Source organism: Ursus americanus, chromosome 25 (assembly GCF_024610735.1).
Source record: "Ursus americanus isolate L20-20 chromosome 25, mUrsAme1.1.p, whole genome shotgun sequence".
Classification (NCBI taxonomy): domain Eukaryota; kingdom Metazoa; phylum Chordata; class Mammalia; order Carnivora; family Ursidae; genus Ursus; species Ursus americanus.
Window position 1 is genome coordinate 27,433,579 of NC_142151.1, and position 19,348 is coordinate 27,452,926.

At 40.7% G+C, this 19,348-nt stretch overlaps 1 non-coding gene across 1 annotated transcript; it reads right to left on the reverse strand.

Moving 5' to 3' along the window:
- Positions 1 to 13,117: 13,117 nt before the first annotated feature.
- LOC123801714 (U6 spliceosomal RNA) lies at positions 13,118 to 13,223 on the reverse strand. Its single transcript, XR_006782323.1, has one exon. It is a non-coding gene; the product is annotated as a U6 spliceosomal RNA (small nuclear RNA).
- Positions 13,224 to 19,348: the final 6,125 nt, after the last annotated feature.

Here is a 19,348-nt window from a genome sequence, read left to right on the forward strand (position 1 = left end):
AGAAAAAGAAGGAAAAGGCTAGCCATGGCCTTAACGATCCAGCTTGGAGCTGATTAGTGAATCTGGTGGTAGTGAGGGAGCCAGGGAGCTGGCTGAGACAACTCGGTACGTGTTTCCGAAGGTGACACCTTTTTCTCCAGTGGGTGTGTTACTGTAGTTGGCGTACATTTGCTCATTCAGGCGCACCGAAAATGTTACAATGAGTTGTGGTCAGGACTGCTAAGTGCTCCTCCAACATTCATTCTGCCACTCCTCTTGATATTCTGTCCAGCTAAACGTCTAGATTCTCCAGTACCCTGCCCCCCCCTCAGTTCGGTGTAGGCCTGTGACTGAGGTCTGACCGGTCAGATCTATAATGCTGGGTTGCGTGTGAGTTCTAGGAAGCCTTCTTGAGAGGAGAAGGGGAGCAGGAGACCTTCTTGGTCCTTTTTTCTTTCTGCTTACTGAGATACACGTGTAAAGATGACAAGATGAAGAGATATGCTTCTGGAACTTAGATGTGCTAAGGATGATGATGCAGCGAGTAAAGGGGTGCTGGACACCAGGGACACCGCCACGACATGGGGACGAGACTTGTATCTGATTTAAACCACTGTTATTGGGCTTTCCTGATCTGTGTGGTCATACATAATCCTCACTGGCAGAAGGGAAGCCAAAAGACTCGTTTGTCACTAGGGAACATATGGTGGCCTAGCTAGTGCTCCGTCCCGGTTTCCTGCCTCTGCCATCACCGTGTGTCTGGAAGCTGGAGGAAGGGGCATCTTCTCAGCGCAGGATTTTGGGAATACGGTGCAATCTCTCCCTCTTTCTTTAGCTTACTGTCACTTTTTGTAGGAGTCACTTTAATAGTAACGTATCAGGCTTTCTTTTCCTCCTTTTCCTTCCCTCCTCTTTTCTCCCTCCCTCCCTCCCTCTCTCTCCTTCTAAACGTCCTTACTATGTTTGGGAAACTCCCTTCTCTATGAGTCTTGGTTTGGATGCAAAGAAATCGAAAAACACCAGTTTCTCATTTTCTCTGCTCCTACGGTTATATCCAGTCATCAGTACCCACGTGGGTACTAAGTAATGACACAAAGTCATTTTGAAACTAATGACACCAGGAAGTAGGGATGAGAGATTCTCTCTGGAGACAGTTGTAGGGATGATAGCATCCTTCAAGGGCAGTGGTGGCAGGGAGCCAGTGATGACGACTGTCAATGCCCTGAAGCCAACGACATCAAGGACCACTTCTGTAATTGGGCGAGTTGAGCTTATTACTCTTGACCTCAAGGGATTATGTACATCATAGAGGACCATGGGGTGTCTGAAAAGGGTGTTAGAACATATTATAAGATTTGGGGTTTTGATTGATAATCTCAGGGAAGGGCAAAGAAGGGAGGGTTTACCTTAGACAGAACATTGTCAGGACGCAGGGGCAATTCTATGATTCAGTATCTCAATCTTATCCATAGGAATAACTACTAATAGCCAACTATTACTGGTAACATAAACAGTTGATTAATATTTTCTGCTATACATATCATATATTGTATTCTTACAATAAAGTGAGAGAAAAAAAGCATTATTAAGAAAATCATAAGAGAAAATAAATTTATCATACTGCACTGTATTTGTAAAAAAAAAAAATCCACATATAAGTGGACTCACGCAGTTCAAACCTGTGTTTTTCCAGGGCCAACTGTACTAAGCATTAAAAATAATCATACTAAGTATAAGAGACGGCTGTATCTTCTTTAATACCCATAGCAACGGAGGTGCATGTCTTATCAGTGCTATTTTATACCTGAGAGGGCTGGGCTAGAGAGATGCGGTCACTTGGCCCTTCTCATAGGGGTGGCACAGGTAGAAACTACCTTATGTGCAAGAGACTATGGTAGTGCCAGGAGAACATTCGGCTTCATTTGACTTTTCCACCATGCCTCAAAGAATGCAGCCAGATGGCGAATCGCTGGGGCCCATGAGGAGCTCACTGGATACACGGGGTAACTTGTGCTGAGAAAATGTGTGCGCTTGGTCTGTGCCAAGTTCATTGTTCCTTTGCACGCCAAGCCACGAGGAGAGGCCACGAAGTGTGAAGGGCACAGGGCCCGGCTTGGGAGGGAGGACCAAACTTTTAGAAACAGAAATGTGTTTCAAGTTTCAGGTTCGGTTCATGAGACAATGAACACATTACAACATTAGGTTTTGTCTTCAATCCTGACCAAGGTGGGACGGTTGTGGCAGGGAGTCAGAGATATTCTAACAGGGAAAAATGCTCTTGAGACTGGCCTTGTAAAGGACAGCTAGACTCTCTGTGGGGGAAGAAGAGCGTTGTTACCCAAGCTTAGCGCCAGCACCCCAGAAAAAGGATGCCCAAGAGGTGAGGATCTTGGGATAAAATTAAAGATGACTTCCACGTGGGGCACGCTCTTTGCCTTGGCCAGGGAAGCACCCTCGAAGGTGTGTGGACAGACATGCATGAGAGCTAAGAAGGTTAATACGAACCTCATGCATGCTTTCTCTGTTCAACATTCTTTCTTCCACTGAGTATTTATACATCCTGATGCCTCATACCAAACAACCACAGCTACTACCCTACAGGACCTCCTATGTAAGGAAAGCCTTATTCTAAGCGTTCTTGAAAATGGACTCAATCTTCAAAACTAGTTCTTGACAGAGGGTACCGTTATTATCCCCACTTTACAGATGAGAAAACTGAGGCATAAAGAAGCCAAATACTTTGCCAAGCTCACCCGACTCGCAAAAAGGCAGACCCAGGCATCTAACCAAAGCATCTGGCTCCAAAGCACATGCTCCCAACACTGCCTTCTTTGCAAAATGCTTTTTGTGGGACTCAAGGAGTAAACTCAACAATAGTGAAAACAATTTCCTTTCTTACAGTTCAGGTTTGACTCAGCTTCCCTGTCATGAAATGAGCATGATTTTATGGTGATTACTTACACAATCCATCATGGGATTTTTGGAAACATATCTAAGTTTGTATAGCACTTGGAGGCCCATTAAATGTGCAATAAAATGTAGACAAAGAAACATTCTCGACATTGCTTATTGATGATGGCAGTGGAAGTTGAAGTTTCCTTTAAAGGTTTTTACTTCTCCAGTGATTCCTTCTTTGTAGTATTTCCTATGGCCCATTTTTCTAGCTCTCCCATGGAGAAGAAAATAAAATGGCTGAGTGAAGCCTCCCACCTACATCAGGTCAGCCACTCATAACTAACTTCCTTAATCAAAGGGAACCCTCCTCTTTTGATTAATCATCTTTTTATAGTACACTTAAGAGGAAAAAGGACCAAATGAAAATATTAAGTTGGAAGCAGCGCAAACTAATTCGATAATATTGCCATTACAACTGAGTAAAGAAATACATAGAGCTCCCCTGGAAATATTTTTCCTGTGAAAATTTATGCCTTTTCTAAAGGGTGTGTGCAAGGGGGTGTTTTTCTTCATACGCTCTATGTGGATGTAATGAGTAAATGTTAGCTTTGTGCCTTTTTTGGCCCATTAAGAGTTACGCACCATGGCAATTTACAAACAAGAGGGTGAACAGGTAGGCAAGGCCAAAAGAGGTTTGATGAATCGGGGCAACATGCAAATGATTTATAAAACATAATCTGGGAGCTGAAATTGTCGAGTCCCCCTTTATGGGAATACGATCACCCTCAAAGCAGCCACCAGTTCAATCCCATTGGGTTGGCCATTACCTGTAATGATGGGGGGCCATGGATTCACCCACCATTTGCAACAAAGCACTCCAATATTTTTCAGGAGTAAAAGCACTTTTCACTGGCTGCTCCAGAGTCGCTCATTGAAGTAAGAGCCAAGCGTGTAAACGACCTCCTGAAAGAACTGGCAGGCGTCAAGAACATTGAGCCCCAAAGCACGAGTTGTTTGCGAAGCTCTCCTCCAGCTGAAGCCCGGGGAGGGGAGGCCAGCGAGCAGGGAGGCAGGCGGAGGTGGGCGGCTGTCTGCGGGCGAGGGGGAGATGTTTATACAGAGCGAGTTAAAAGGTGGACCACAGACAAATCATGGTGTGGGGCTGCTGCAGGGGAATTGGGGAGGTACCCGCTGCGCTCCCAAGAGGAAGAGAGACATGGTCAAGCCAGCAGCATTTCAACCTAAAAGCATCTTTCCCACTTGGGGTTAAAATCTTTGCTTCTTTGCAAGGGAGGCACTAGCTCTCCTGCCCCAAATTCCCCTGGGCACAAGGAGTGCAGAAAGTTTTACTTGGTAGGTAAGTTGTTTTTATGTGAAACCAGTTTGGCCGAGGTGGGGATTTTTCACTTGGGTGTCAGTGGTGCCCTTCTGATGTTTATAAAACGTAGCAAATGTACAGTTTGAACAGTTATTTTAGGTAAAAACGTCAATTTCTTCATAGAGTCAGGCACTCTAAGTTCTGTGTGTGAGACAAATTCTTAGATTTTCCAGTGTTGAGAAAACTGTCACCTTGCTTCACACAGTTCTCAAGTTGAGTTATGACCCTGACATCCCTCCGCTCTCTCAAGTGCACTATGGAGGTCACTGAAAAACAGCTGAAAAGAAGAAAATATCACTTTCTATCTCGTGGGGGTGGGAAGAAGATACCACGGATTCTTTCAGGGTGGAATTTCCTCTGGCAACTGACCTTAATGTCCATTTCTCTTTGAGACGTGGTCACCTTGTGAGGAACACGCCAGTGGGGGTCACTGCCTCAACCCCTATGCCTTAAATCTGTATCAAAGCTCTTCCCACCCCAGTCCTCTGCAAACCAATATACATTTATGAACACTAAACTGTGTTTAGTTTTCTCTTCCAGAAAAATTTGGTACATGAAATCCTTTGTCTGAATCATCTCCGTTGCCCCTCTGGTTTTTTGGTGACATCTTTTGTTCCGCTTGGAATGCCTTAGGTGGTCTCCCGATCTAAATTTCTTGTATTTCTCTTTTCACTTGCTTCCAAAGCTGGTCAGTCACCCTTAACCAATTGTGTGGCTATCTTGGGACTTGAGGTGCTGAGTAGTCTGTGCTTCTGTACCCTCGTGACTAATTAAGACTGATGTATGGCCAGAAATGGTTCTGAGCAACAACTCGGACTGCAGCTCAGGGGAGACCCTTTCTATTCCCTCCACACGCTCAGGGGGGCGCAACTGTAATCTGTCACATACTGTATACGTTTTCTATGTGTTACTTGGCTGCATTTCCCATTATCTTTCTTTAGTGCCTAATTGTCCACGTTGCCATTAGATGTCTAACCTTGTTCTCTCAAGTGGGGAGAAGTAATGCGTGCCCTTTGTACACACTTCAATAATGCTGAGGCATGTGGAAGGGGCCACAAAAGTCCTTTTCATCAGCATGAGTACCAGTGTAGAGATTCAAGCAACCCCAAAAGATTTGGGGGGGCTCTCTGGAGTTCTCTCTGGTTCATTTACCTGTTAAACAAGAAACCAGTAACGTCATCTTTGACTATTTGTTGAGCTTATTTACTTTTGGTTAAGAAAAATCTGCCGTTGATGGGGCGCCTGGGTGGCACGGCGGTTAAGCGTCTGCCTTCGGCTCAGGGCGTGATCCCGGCGTTCTGGGTTCGAGCCCCACGTCAGGCTCCTCTGCTATGAGCCTGCTTCTCCCTCTCCCACTCCCCCTGCTTGTGTTCCCTCTCTCGCTGGCTGTCTCTATCTCTGTCGAATGAATAAATAAAATCTTTAAAAAAAAAAAAAAAAGAAAGAAAAATCTGCCGTTGCTATTCCTTCTGGAATCTCTTGGATACAGTCTCTTCCGGGCTCATCCTTGGTTATCTCTGATCCTCCCCCGCCACAACTGTTGGCTGGCTGCCGGAACTGGAGACCCATGCCTTCCACACGGTAGGAGGCAAGCCCGTAGGCAGGTGCTCTCCAGATTTCAAATGCAGTGAACATCGGCTCTGTATTAGAAAGTGACGGCCTGCCTTGGTCCTGGCCATTGCTACTGTCACTTCTTGTTCATTCTCTCTTTTTGTTCTGAGCCCCCCTCATCACGAACACACACTCTTGAATTGTGCTTGGACTATACTCACATCCCTTGTTATGTGACCTTCACCCCTGCCTTTCTTTATAATTGCAGAATCTAAGTTTTAATAGGACGCCCGCAAACAATCCCTGGTGTCTACATAGCGATAATTTCCCCAATTGCCTCTTTGAAACACTATAGTCTCTAAGGAAATGAAACCAGTTGTTCACTTGACACTGCAAAGAGCATTCGGAACCTTCAGCTGTATTCGATGTCTATGATGGAGTTTGATCTTGGCTGCACAAAAATTAGAGTGAGAATGCTCCAGAGGAAGGAGATGGATTCTTTACCTCATGGTATCTGTGAGGATAGACCAGGTTCTGCCGTAGTTACAAACAACCCCCAACTCTCAGGGGCTCAGCTAAATAGAGGATTAGAGCTTACTACGCTCCACGTCTATCTGGGACCACATCTAGGGGTTCTGCTCCCCATTATCTAAGGAAATCTCCTATTGTATTTGCTCTCCAGACCCTGGCTTCAGCTGTGCTAACTTCTGGAAAAGCTTCAGGGTGTGCACGCTGCAGTGAGTCTCGTTGGAGCGTTTGCAGTTAGACTTCGAACTAGCTTACGTTATCTTACCTTCGCCGAGCTGCTGCCTACCTTTCTGTCCCTTTGGGGTTCCCGAGCTTGGCAGTCATTTTATTAATCTTTTAAAAGTAAATACAGTTGTAGGAGAAAACAACACACCCTCATCTTGCTTTGTCAGAGTCTTGAGAACTTCCAGGGGAAGTCTAGGCTTTTCTCTTTCCCGTCTTTTTCTCTACTTCATTCATTAAATTTACGAAATATTCTGACATTGTCACGACTTTTGCTCTTCATTTTTAAGTCTATAGATGCCTTTTTATTATTTATACTCTGATGGAGAGACATGTTTTGTTTTAATTTCTCCACATTCTTATTCTAACTCTAGCATGGTTTTCCTGTGTCCTGTGTATTATGCCATTGAAGAACATTCAGCTTCTCTAAAATCTTTTTGGCACTCAGGTTTTCTTCTCATGAGTGGCTTCCATTTCCTGATTTTATTGTTTGGTTTTAGTCTTTTCTTCATGATCATTAATTGTCTTGTTTTAAAAAACAGTTTCTCCCATCTTTATAACGTATGCTATTTCTCCCTGCCTGTAGAATGTCGTTAAAAATGTCATGTGTCGGGGCGCCTGGGTGGCACAGCGGTTAAGTGTCTGCCTTGGGCTCAGGGCGTGATCCCGGCGTTGTGGGATCGAGCCCCACATCAGGCTCCTCTGCTATGAGCCTGTTTCTTCCTCTCCCACTCCCCCTGCTTTTGTTCCCTCTCTTGCTGGCTGTCTCTCTCTCTGTCGAATAAATAAATAAAAAATCTTTAAAAAAAAATGTCATGTGTCATAAAAAGAATGACATATAACCAGTGCAAATATTTTTGTGTATACCTGACATTCTCAAAGATAATCACATATATCTGGTGTGCTGTTTTCACCTAGATGAATATTTGGACTATTATTTTAAATGGAAATGTTTCTTCTACTACTTACTGTCTATACTTACACCTCTAATCCTCTATGAGATAGAACCTAGAGTTTGGTTATATATCATTTTTGCAAAAACTGCCATCACTGTATTAACTATCTAATGGTGAACCAAAGACAGGAGGACAACTCCTACCTAGGAGCTTAGAAACTCTGTGTCTTGTTATTGACCTAATAGTATTAGGTCAATTTTTAATTCATTCCCCAGCCCATTTGCAGGAATTTATGCCTCCGCCTGAGGACATATATTGGGTAATAGTAGTCAAACACAATTTATGCCCTTTATGTGCTTTATTTTCTAATTCTACACACGTTTAAAATGTACCGAGGGAGAAAGATACATGGGGGCTAAATCTGTTTCTGTATCTGCCTCAACACATACTATCCTCCTACGTAAGTATATAGCATGCAGGGTGGCGTGTGTATGTGTGTGCTTTAATTTAGCAGGGCCTGAGGATGCCATGTGGGGACTGGCTACAGAGCAGTAGCTTTCGCCCTAATGGCTAGAATGATCCTTGGAAATGGTACCCGGTTTGAGGTGAGGGGATGGGGGTCAGGAGAGGCAGGAGTCTTCAGGGTGCTTCTCGTCTTTTATCATCATCATCCGTCAAGGCTGCTGTGTCGCACAGAACATTTTCCATCCTTTGTCGCCCCTGTGTTCTGGTACCATTCCACAGCAGCAACCTGTTGATTCTGGACTGCTAAGTACTCCTGGCTGGCACACAAGGCTGCAGGGTGACTTCACTGTGGGAGACAGACAGAATTGTTTCCAATGTACACCTGAGCAGGCCCTCAGCAAAGCAAACATTGATTTTGGAGGAGTATTTTTTTTTCTCTATTTGCTTGCTGCCAGGGGCCTCTAAATAGGATTCCTATCCCCCCCCCCCCCCCGTGTTAATATTAACCCATTTAGAGACTGAATGATAAAGTTCAAGCCAGTAGTTCTTGCAGGATGTTGTGAGATGCCATCACCTTCCCAAACAGAGGAACTCCTCGCAAGGACTCAGTAGATGATTGAACATGAACTAAAACCTTGGAGGCAGCTCCGAGTGCCTGGGTGGCCTCTGGTTTACTGCTGGTTCACTGGGTTCCTCCTGCCTCAATGGGCCAACTCCCAGTATTATAAATCATATAGATGTGAACTTCTTCCTGAAGTAACTTGTTTGCTTTATTTATTTGGAAAATTTCGGTAACTGCTTTCTCAACGGCCAGGCTGTTGAACTTGCCATAACTGAGGCTTACTCAAGAATGTTTAGTCTTAACACTGTGTGGTTTCCTTTAGTGACTCCTGAGCCACATTTTGAAGAGAGACGTGCTGGTACTGAAGTATGGTGAATTCACTTCCAGGTAACCCAGGGGCACCTCAGAATACCTTCGGTTTTGAGACGGACTGGGTGGCAATGGTGAAGTGGGACCTCTCCCTAAACAAACCAGGCCCACACAACCATAAATATACCCACGCCCACATACACCTTGATGTTTTAGGGCTTGAATATGCAAAAAAGGAATGCAGTTCTAAATGGGAATTTTAGAGTAATTTTTAATATTTTTAATGTAGAGATCACCAGGTAAGTCTCCCTTCTGCAATAAACCTCTTCCACTTCCTCTCGGTGTATTGCGTGTCTTAAAAAGCGTATTTGAATAAAAGAAAATAAGTGCCTTACAATGAATAAAATCATTCATTGGTAGCAGTGATGTGAGTTTACATTTGGGGCTCCCAAGCCAAACTGTCAGAAAAGACCACATTATTCTTTGTAATTTGCCAAACAGCTTTCTGGTGGAGAGCAAAGTAAGACAGGGGGTGGAAGCGGGGAGGGGGTTACTACTTAAGGATCTGTCTCAAATGCAGAGGCGGTAGAAGGTATGGCTTCTGTACCTGGGATTAGTAGGTAAATGAGGAAATTTTGGCAAACCTTTAAGTCCGTGAAAAATTTCCTCCAGCTTTTTAAACTAAAGCATTGGTGTAACCTAAGCAGGAAAATGTAGTCGGTTTTTAACTTCATGTTGGATGCATAGTGACATTTTTCATGCCTGGATTTTGGGACTTTTCCATGTACTAAATTGCATTAGAAAAAAAAAAAAGAGGGAGGAGAGATGCACTGTTCAAGAAATTTGGTGCTCACAGTGCGTGGAAGAGGCAATATTTTCCAAGATTTTTGCAGCCCTTCTGTTAGCTTTTATGGTTAAGGGTAAGGGGGTCACTGATGCTCCTTTCCTCATACCCACCCCTTGGTATCCCTAACAGCCTGAAATTTTTTAGATGGTCTGTTTATATTATACTGTCAAATGCTGAGCGTCTTTATATCTGTGCTTATCTTCCTTCCCTATCTCTTTAAAAATGTGTATTGCTGTCCAAAATCCTACGTTCTAATAGCTCAGGGCGGAATGTGCCGAGAATTAGAAATGCCAACTTTATGATTTATCAAGGGCTCCTGAGTTCCTTTGTGGCAGAGTGTGTTATGCACGATATTTATTGTTTTGAATGTACATAGGATGACAATGAGGAGGCAGGATATAGCAGATGGAATGAGGATTAAAAAAAAAAAAAAAAGACTGAGAGGATTGCAGCCAAAGATGGCAGCCCACTCATGCGCAATGGCCGCTATCGCTTTACCCACTCAGTTTAGACCAACGGGTGACTCGAGGGAAAAGTGGAATTTCTCTTTCACGGTCCCTTGGATTTCCATGTGTGCAAGTGTTTGTCTAAAGGTAGCATTTTCTTGCAGAAAATGGCTGCACTTTTCAAATCTTCCAACTCTTAAGAGCATAATTAGGGAGTTATGAAGAGTAGAAATGGCTCTTAAATAGAATGTCTCCTTGGCTGAGTCAGAGCTGTAAACTGAAAATATTAACACATCTGTTCTTACTGTATAAAGAGATAGCAAAACACTTTAGGACAGTGCTAGTCAAACCGTATTGTGCATGAGGTCATTTGGAATGCTTGTTGAATGCAGATTCCTAGGTTCTGCCCTTGAGTCTCTCATTCAAAAGGTCAGCCATTGGGCCTGAGAATTTGCATTTCCTACAAGCTTCCAGGTGTATCCAACTGCTGCAGTGACTCCCTGGACCACAGTCTGAAGAGCACTTTCTTAAAACATTGTTTTTATTCAAGAAAATGGGAGGGGGGTGAAGTAGGGTGGAGGTGGGAGTTGCATTAGTAGTCGCATCGCCTTTTCCATGCGCTGTGAACACCACATTTCTTGAATGTGCATCTCTCCTCCCCCCCCCTTTTTTTTTCTTTTCCTAATGCAATAAGTACTATTGGGGGTTAGGTGGGTATTTATTTGGATGGGTAACTCAGGCGCACACCATGGTAAAAAGTTTTGGTAGAGGGACCAGATTTTAGCCCAATATATGACTGAGGCTCGAAGGCCTTCAAATGCATTGTCTTGCACGGTGCTTGTGCCTGGGGAATGCTAGCTGAGCACTGAATTATGAATTATATAGACTGCACCCTTCCTGCGCTCTTCTGCAGCCTGTATGGAAAGCTTTCTGTGGTGCCCCAGCAACAATGGACATGTTGACTCCACGGTTGCTTGCGAACCAGGCCACCGCATGGCAGCCAGAAGCAACAGCGATGCTGCCCTCTAGCTCTCTCCATGCCTTGCCTTGTTTTTGGAAGCAGTATTATGTACGTGGAGTAAGCCCCAAAGTTCTTAGACAATTCGGAAATGGGTGGGAAAAGGAAAAGGCTTGGAGGAGAGACTCTTTCCTGCTAATAAGATTAGGGGTGGGGAGAAGGTCAAGCTATTAGCTGGAATTAAATATGACCTCATCGGTACCGGGTTTGCAGGATGTAATATACTGATTTTAAAGAGAGATGTCCATCAGAGGGGAGATTGGTCACCATGAAAGAAAAGAATCAAGAGGCCAACATGGGTATAGCATCTTCAGCAGTGTCTATAAGAGAAAAGTGTGCTCTGATCTACAAATAAGAATATATGTTCCTACTAGAAATTCTTTTTCCTAGCATAGGATAAATTCATCGAGGTAATTTCAGCTTGAGAATGCCTGCCATTCTAATCCCCCAGCTCAGTCCTCTGGCTCAAACTGCATACTCACATACTCGTCAGCAGTTTTGTCAACACCACAAAAGGCCTCCCAATATTTCTTATTGCAATTGCATTAAACCTATAAATCAATATGGGGGAGAATCCACATCTTAACAACATTGAATCTTTCAGTCTATTACCAAAGCATATTCCTCTTTTATTAAATCCTCTCCTTTTGCTCAGTAATATTTAGTAGTTTGCACAGTTTAAAGATCTTTCCATTTTTTCCATTAGATTTATTATAGGGATTCGATGCATTCTGATGCCCCTATAAATAACCGTCCCTCGAAATTTCGTTTTCCAAGCGTGTTGCTTTTCTTTTTGTTTTTACTCGTATACAGAAATACAGTTGAAATACTCAAATACAAATTGATCTGGGTCATGTAAGAGTCTGATTCCGTGTTTCGATGTTTGACTTCTGACTTCTTATAAGACCCAGCTTCCTTTGTCCCTTCTGCTCCATATCTAGACATAATTGATAAGAAAATCCAAATGAGCTCCCTCCTCTGGGACATGTGGGAAACTGAAACTTGGCAAATTCCCAGCCCTCCCTCAGGAACTTGTCCCTGGTCCCGCCCCCTTGCCACTCTAAAGGCCTAACCTACTCTCTCTGCTCTGCTCAAGCATGCCTGGACCTGCTGGTGCCCTTCCTGCTCTCACTAGGAGTCCCTTGTGCTAACAATAAACTTTCTTTCAAATTCTCTAGGTCTCTGGAATGTCATCAGCCTCAATATTCTACCTCTTAATTGGGAAGGGTTATACCTACCTCTGTGGGATAAACACGAAACAGAGTATATTTACCTTGTATCTAGCAGCCTTCCTAAATTCACTTACAATTTCTAATCGTTTGTAAATTATTTTGAACTTTCTATATATACAATTATATCATTTGTGAATAATAACAATTTATTAGTTACTTTTCAATCTCTTATTCTTAAAAAAAAATTTTTTTTTTATTGCTTCTTAGAACTAGTTAGGACTTCCAATATCAAATAGAACTGGTGGTTGTGGAAATTTTGTTTGCCTGCCATTCTCAGGGATTGGGGGATGGAGTGGTCAATATTTTACCATGTTATGTTGGCCATTAAGATTTTATTTCGTAGATATCTTTTATCAGATTAACAAAATTCTTGTCTACTTCTAGCATGTTCAGTATTTTCTTTTAAATAATAAACACGTGTTGAATATGCTCAAATATGTTTCTGTATTTATTGAAGTAATCACATGGTTTATCTCCCTTGTTCATTTACTAGGTGAATTATATTGGTTGAGTTTCAGGTGAATTTCACTTAGTTTTGGTGTATTATCCTTTTTATATAAACCTAGATTCTGTTGGTTAAGGTTTTATTTAATATATTCATATTTGTATTCATAAGAAATGTTGGCCCATATTTTCCTTTCTTAGTTATTTTCAGGTTTTAGTATCAGAGTTTTGCTGAGTCATAAAATGAGTTGGGAGTTGGTGAGTTGCTTGTTTTTTCTATTCTGTGGAAGAATTTATGTAAGATTGGCATTATTTCTTCTTTCACTTGTAGGAAGAATACACCAGTGAAATAATCTACACCTGGAGTTTTGCATGTCATCCTTGCACAGGAGCCATGCTAATTTTCTCTGTATCTTTCTAACTTTTGTATGTGTGCTGCCGAAGTGACCATTATATCTGGAGTTCTCATGAAAAAATTTTTTTATAATGGATTTGATTCTTTTTAAAGAAGTAGACGTGTACAGATGCTCCATTTCTTCTTGGTCATTTTTTGGTAAATTGTGTTTTTCAAGAATTTGTGCACTGTCTTTTTCAAGTTTCTTGGCATAAAGTTGGTTATAATATGCTCTTATTATCCTTTTGATGTGTATGGGATCTGTCTGGATGCCCTCTGTTTATTCCTTATATTAGGCATTTGTGTTCTCTTCCTCTTGTTAAGTGTTGGTCAGTGTTTTTAATGTGTCCAAAGAATCAGAGCCAAAGCTTTGTTAATTTTTTTATTTTATTGACTTTACCACTTATTTTTTTTATAACATTTTATTTATTCATTTGACATAGAGAGAGAGAGAGAGAGAACACAAGCAGGGGGAGTGGCAGCCAGACATAGGAAAAGGGAGAAGCAGGCTCCCTGCTGAGCAGAGAACCTGGACTGGACATGGGCGTCTATCCCAGAACCCTGGGATCATGACCTGAGCAGAAGGCAGACACTTAACTGACTAAGACACCCAGGTGCCCCTCACCACTTATTTTTATTACCTTTATCTTACTTCCTTAGAGTTTAATTTGCTTTCCCTTTCCACATTCTTAAGTTAGAAGTATAGGTCATTATTTTATATCCGTTCTCTTTTCTAATATCCATATTTAAATCAATATATATCCCTCTAAGCATTGCTTTTGCTGCATCCCACCAATTCTGATATGTTGTTTTTTGTTATCGTTCAGTTCTATATATTTTCTAATTTGCCTTGGGATTTTCTCTTAAACGTGGGTTATTTAAAAGCATGTTGCCTGATTTCCAAACGTTTAGAGATTTTTCTAGTTATCTTTAATTTAATTCCATGTTGTTCATGGGACATACACTTAGGATTTCAGTTCTTTGAAATGTGTTGAGATTTGCTCTGTGACCCAGAATAAACTTTAAAATATATCTATTTTTTTGCATTTATTTCTTCGGGTATTGAATGTAATGTTCTTTATCTGTGATTGAAGTCATGTTGGTTAGTTGTTTTATTCAAATCTTTTGTAGTCTCACTGATTTGTGTGTGTGTGTTGGTTTTATCAGTTCTTGAGATGGTGTCAAGAACTGTCAATGGTCTGAGAGTTTATTCTCTTTGCAGTCCGCAAAGTTACGTTGCTACAGTTGCATGCATAGGTTTATGATTATTTAAATTTCCTTTTACGTAAACTGCCTGTGCATATCCTTTGCTCTTTCCTTATTGTGTGGTTTGTCTTTGGGACTCCTAAATTTTTGTATCTCTCAATTTTACCATGTCGGACCATAGCATATGCATAAGCAACACTTCTTGGGGTTGATAGTCTTCTTCAATAATTTTATTAAAACTTTTCTTCAAAAGGTTTTGCATATGTTTATTAGGTTTGAACCTGAGACTATTGTATTTTTTTTCCTAATATAAATTTTTTCTACCTAATTTTCTATTATTATTCTGGTTTTAGTTATGTTATTTATTTTTATGTATTGATAACTTATCTTGAAACTGTTCTAATTCCTCACATAAATTTAATACTTTTTATGGATATTCTATTGTATTTTCTATGTAGGTACCATCAACAAAGAAGAATAATTTTGTCTTTCCTTTCAGATTATGATGGCTTTTTAAAAATAGCATAATGTTGGGACACCTAAGTGGTTCAGTCAGTTCAGCTTCTGACTCTTGATTTTGGCTGAGGTCATGATCTCAGGGTTCTGAGATCAAGCCCCACATTGGGCTCCACACTCAGTAGGGAGTCTGCTTGAGATTCTGTCTCTCCCTCTGCCTCCACCACCCTCTTGTGCTTTCTCTCTCTAAAATAAATAAATAAATCTTTTTTAAAAAATAGCATAGTGTTAAAGAGGAGCCATAATAGCAGACATTCTTATTCCTGATATAGTGTAAGTAATTCTGAAGTTTATCACTTTAAGTGAAGGAAGAAGGAAGGTCAAAGGAAATTCCATTCAATTTTTAGTGTACAAAGTGTTTTTATTATGAATGTTTGCCTATTTCCCTCCATTTATTGATGAATGTATATGTTGAGAGATCATATGTCTTATCACCTTCATTTCTGCTAATATAGTGAATAATAATATTAGATATTCTGATGTTGAATTATGTAGGAATTCCTGGGATAAGCCTTACTTTTTTTTTTTTAATTATTTATTTATTTGACAGAGATAGAGACAGCCAGCGAGAGAGGGAACACAGGCAGGGGGAGTGGGAGAGGAAGAAGCAGGCTCCTAGCAGAGGAGCCTGATGTGGGGCTCGATCCCATAACGCCGGGATCACGCCCTGAGCCAAAGGCAGACTCCCAACCGCTGTGCCACCCAGGTGCCCCCTGGGATAAGCCTTACTTGATTAAAGTGTATTCTTTATACACTCTCAAAGTCAGGTTTTTAGTATATTATTTAGCATCTGTACATCTATGTTCATAAGTGAATTTGTCCATAACTTTCTTTTCTTGGGCTCTTCATGTCTGCCTTTGGCAGGAAGTTTATTTTAATTTTATAAATAACTTAATAGCTTTTCCAATGTTTCTATTTTTTGAAACAAATTTATGATATGGGGATTACCCCTTTTTTGAAAATTTGTTCAAAATCACCATTGAAGTTATTTAGGTCTGATTCCCTTGGGATAAGGTGACTTTTAATTTCTTTAATGGGTATTTGGCTTATTGGCTTTTATATTTCCTAAGTCAGTTTTGGAAACCCATCCTTTCATTCATCTAAATTTTGACATAAATTTTTTTCATAGTATCTCTTATGATTTTTGAAACCTGTTTTCTCTTAGATATTTTTCTAAATGCATTTTTATTCTATATTTTTAGAAAAGAAGGACATATATGTCCTTAATATACATTACTCAGTGCAACCACCCATTTTCCTCACTATTCTGCAATCCAGGTCAAAACTCTCTTTATCATTTAATCTCCTAATTGACATGTTTACAAGAAAGAAAGAGTATAATTTGATGATGTTCATTTATCATGGTTTAAAGGTAATTGTCCCTTTATATGTAAATACAGGATTCCTTCAACCGAATAGTATAGTCTTGTCAAATTTAGAGAATATTGCTATGACACCATATAATCACATTTTCATAAAACAGGTTCCAGGCAATCTGTTAGTTATAATTAATTGGACTGTAAACCACACAGAAATGAGACAGGATCTGGAAAGTGAAAGATGAGAGTGGTGAGGCAATGCTAAGTGCCAGCTGGATATGTAAACAAAAGGAGCAGTCTTAAGAAAAAAGTGACATCTTCTCAATCAGCAGGCATAAACATGTCAAAATTAACTCTGGAATCTGTTTTGATAAAAAACTGCTATAAACTAATATGACTAAGTTAGTAGACATTTAAACAATTTGCTCCTTGGCCAAAAGGGATGCTGCTTCCTTTCTCTGACCACTAAATACATAAGGGTCAAACATTGTCATAGCAATGAAATGGCTATTTTTTCTTAGACATTTCATACCACTGTCCACATTATCTAGGAAGATAATTTCCAGGCTACTGTTTTCCTCCAACATCGAGACAGGGTACTCTCTTCGTTTTAAAGTTATGACTTGTTATCATCAAGATTCCTAATGTGAAAAATATTATCAATTATTTTGGCCCTTACACAATGACTAGGAGTACATGGAACTTATCTGCTTATGATCTCTGAGAATTCCCTGAACTGCTCACATATTATTTGATAGCACACGAAAACAGGTTTGTGAAAATGAGTTAGAAAGCTCCTTATAGAACCCTTTGGGATATAAACCATCAAAGCAAAGGTGGGGTTTGCATTAGATGGCTTCTGAGGTCTTTTCCTGCTTTAATAGTCTATGATTTTATGATTCTAACAGGAAGTGAACCCTGATTTACTTTCAAGAGGAGGCTTGATCCCAGGACTCTGGGATCATGACCTGAGCTGACGCAGATACTTAACCTACCAAGCCACTCAGGCACCCCTGAAGAATTCTTTTTTATTTATCTGCTTTACCTTTGTTGTCTTACCTATACCTTTCAATGATGTTGGCTCCTCTTCTTTGTATTTATTTCCCTTTTTATTATTTTTTGCCCTCATTTTTATGTCTTGTCTTTATTGATTGCCTGTTCGTTGTTAAGTTTACATTCGTTTGGGTGACTTTCTTAGAAGGTGAAAAGCATTGTTTGCTTTTACTAATGCTTACAACATGTGTCCTCCTAGATAGTTCTATAGCATGGTATGGTGTGGGTAGAATGTGGGAAAGAATCCTCGGTAGAATTGGTATATTCTCTCTGAGTAATGGTTAAGTCCTATCTCTTGGTTGCTGGCTGTATTATATAAGTTAAGTTATTTATTCTCTCTATTCCACAGGATAATAGTTGTAATTTCCTCATGGGGTCATTGAGAAGAATAAATGAGTCAACATATGCAGAATGTAGGGGCCAACGACAGCTACGCCAAGATGGGCCACTTTGGCATAAAGATTATTTTTAGTTAAAAGTAATAAAAACCCAGCTGATGCAGGAAAAGCTCTCTGCCTCCCCTTCAACGGCTTCAATTTACATTGAAAAGGAGAGCTTGTACCAGGGGGAGAGATATTAACAAAGACTCCCCGTTACCTAAGAAACTTATCTGCATAATAGGGCAACCTTTGTTTTTCAAAACATGTCCTTTTACCTTCCTGCTTATGGTCTTCCTCCCCTTTGTATCCTCTGACCCTAGCCCTCTCCTTAGTTCATATAAGCTTCATGTTACCTCATTGTCTTTGGAATTTCATGTCTGTGTGTTCCCTGTACATATGCCTATTAACTTTCACTTTTTCCTGTTAATGCTTATAATATGTCTCATGTCAATCTGATTCTAAGTACAGCTAGAAGGACCATAGGGTAGAGGAAGGTTTTCCTCCCTGACAAAAGCATTGCAATTGCCATTAGAGTCAGGTTTTGATTGTCTGTACGGAGATACTTCTGGCTTCTTGAGTTAGCACTGAATTAAGAATCTTTCATGTGTATATGTTGATACTTTCAGCAAGAAGCAAAATCGTCTGTTTTTACCCCTTTTCTAAAAACTTTAGAATTCATTTCTGTGCATATTCTCCAGTTTTTCTTCTGATAGAAATGACTACATTTTTACAATTCTTTTATAGATCATCCTTCCCTTCCAAGTTTGACTTTACAATTGGTCCTCTGAGGAATGCTGAGGTACGACTCTCAGTTTAGGTCTGGAGGCCGTGATAGATGGAGAGGCAGGGCTCTAGAAGTGGCATTCTCTTGCAAGTAACTATCTCCAGTGAGATCAGTCCATGCCTTCTAGCTGGGAAGAACTCATTTCATTAGACAGAATGAGGGAGGCTCAGCGGGATTCAGGGATTGAAGACATTCTCTACCTTCTGTATCTGACAAAATTGGATAATTCCATTTCTTGGGGTTTGGCTATTTCCCAGTCAATGTCTTAACTTTTACGACCTCAAATAAGAGATTGATTAAACCTTCTTTGTAATTTAGGTATTTGAAAGTTTGTCTCTGCCTTTGGTTTTTTTACTACGTAAACATTGAGGCAATTAGAGATTAGATTTGTTAGGATAGTCATATAAACTTCCTAATTCTCTGATCATTCTTGGGACTAAGAATTTAAAACCCTAACTCTGTAATAAAAAATGTTCACTGGGGTTTTGGGAGGTGACTATTCTATCTGACAGTCCTTGTGTCTCACATGTCACATGCAGTATATAAAGACAGTCACCACGTCATCTGCCAGCACCACCACACCTTGAAGCAGCATTTTATTCCAAGGAATAATTTAAGTTTCCTTAGATTATCAGTATCCTTTCCTTTAATGCTACCCAGATTGTCACTGCACAAAACCAACAAATGAAATGTAAACAATCTCAAATTCTCACCCTTGAAAATCTGTTGCCCGGAGCCACTTCTGTGGAACCAAATACTAGATCTGTCAAGGTTCAGTTGCAGATAACAGAAATCTCTCTGCCTAGTTTAAGAGAAAGGGGTATAACACAGGAAATTGGATGGTTCTAAAAGAATTGGATGATCTAGAAAAACAGTCTTTAGGCTTGGCTTCTGTGAAGGAGCCCCAGAAGAACAAGGCACTAC